Below are 1,899 nucleotides of genomic sequence, written 5' to 3'. Positions count from 1 at the left end.
TTTGCCATACTAAGGACTGTGGCCATTTCCTTGAAAGCTGTGGAAAGTCCTGAGGGATTTCAGTAGGGGAGGGGCATGCTCAATATGTGCTTTAATAAGATGACCCCAGCAAAGACGTACATTGGAAAGAGTCAGAGAATGGGGGCCAGTTCTGGCAAGAGATGATGAAGGCTTGGATGAAGACATAGCGGGAGGCAGAGAAGGGACAGAAGAGCTACCAAGGAGGTAAAGCCTATGTGACATCATGACAGATAAGATGAAGGGAGGTGAATGGTGAGATAATCTTGGTCATTGACATTAAAAACAACTCCTTGAGTACAGAAAAAGATGAACTCTGATACTTTCCTTGAGTTCCACACAGTTATCTTAACTTGCCATCTTACTTGCATACAACTGGCTGGACCTGCTATGAGTAAGCAAGAAGTGGTGTGATTTGGTAGGTGCAGTAGACACTGTCAGTGTTCTTCCCATATGCCCCCCGCTTCACCCACCTAGATAGTAGCTGCTGAGGCTCCAGTATGGCTACTGTGTCTCTCTGGTTGAAGCTATTTTCTGGCCATAGGAGTGGGTGAGGCACACACAGGGACTGGCTTAAAGAGCCAGGGAATTAACACATCAGGAAGGATCCTCAGTACTGGGTTGTACTCAGCTTCTTAGAGAATCCCCAGCAGGATCAGGCCCCAGTTGCCCATCGCAATAACCCACTTCTTAGAACATTTTTAATCAACTTCTTTGCTTTTCTGCCTCATTTCTCACTGTGCTTCCTGGAATCATCTCCCAGATAAATTACTTGAAACTGAATCCCTGTTTCTTTATATGTTTGTTTGTTTGTTTGCTTGTTTGTTTGTTTGTTTGTTTGTTTGTTTGTTTGTTTGTTTGTTTGTTTGTTTGTTTGTTTGTTTGTTTGTTTGTTTGTTTGTTTGTTTGTTTGTTTGTTTGTTTGTTTGTTTGTTTGTTTGTTTGTTTGTTTGTTTGTTTGTTTGTTTGTTTGTTTGTTTGTTTGTTTGTTTGTTTGTTTGTTTGTTTGTTTGTTTGTTTGTTTGTTTGTTTGTTTGTTTGTTTGTTTGTTTGTTTGTTTGTTTGTTTGTTTGTTTGTTTGTTTGTTTGTTTGTTTGAGTGGCTGGCCAGTACAGGGATCAAACCCTGTACCTTGGTGTTATCAGCGCCACACTCTAACCAACTGAGCTAACCAGCCAGCCCCTGAATCTTTGTTCCAAGGTCTGATTTTGGAGAAAGATAGTGGTTAAGAGCATGGACTTTTGAGCCAGACTTCCTAAATTTGAATACCAGTTTTACTGCTTCTTATTTATATGTCTTTAGGAAACTTCACTTAACTTTTCTATGTCTTATGACTCACTTTTCTCAATAGTAAAAATGCTAACAATAATAATAACTGTCTCACAGGGCTGTTGTATGGATTAAATGAGTTAATATATGGATGATACTTAGAATAATGTGCGGCCCATGATAAGTGCTATTTATGTGCTACATATCATTATTATTAGTATTAATCCATTTGTCTCAGCCAAATGGACTTCTAAGATTAATGGAAAGGAGACTACTCAGTAGCTCTCATCAAACACTACTGCCCCTTGATCAGTATTACACATAATGGAATATCTAGTCAAGAAAACAGAAACCATCTAGGTATTTCAAACAGAGGGGATTTAAAACAGGATATTGGTTCCCAGGTATTGGAAATCTGAAAGAGGCAAAAGAAGAAGGTAAATTAACTGAAAGATTAGAAACTGCAGGAAGCAGCTACCAACTTTAAGGCCAGGAGAACAAACAGGAGGTGGTTACCAACCTCTATGGGTGAGGAGGAAGGACTATCACCGCAGGAACTGAGACCATGGAGGAGCAGGCATAGCTACTCCTAGAGACCCCCACGGTAGGAGG

General features: G+C 40.1%; 1 non-coding gene across 1 annotated transcript; it reads right to left on the bottom strand.

Moving 5' to 3' along the window:
• Positions 1-1,121: 1,121 nt before the first annotated feature.
• On the bottom strand, positions 1,122-1,195 carry TRNAI-GAU. Its single transcript has one exon. It is a non-coding gene; the product is annotated as a tRNA-Ile (tRNA).
• Between the last annotated feature and the right edge of the window lie 704 nt (positions 1,196-1,899).

The sequence above is a fragment of the Galeopterus variegatus genome, unplaced genomic scaffold, assembly GCF_000696425.1.
Source record: "Galeopterus variegatus unplaced genomic scaffold, G_variegatus-3.0.2 Scaffold17788, whole genome shotgun sequence".
Classification (NCBI taxonomy): Eukaryota; Metazoa; Chordata; class Mammalia; order Dermoptera; family Cynocephalidae; genus Galeopterus; species Galeopterus variegatus.
Note: the sequence above shows the minus strand (reverse complement) of the source record. Positions and strands in the feature narration are given on the sequence as shown.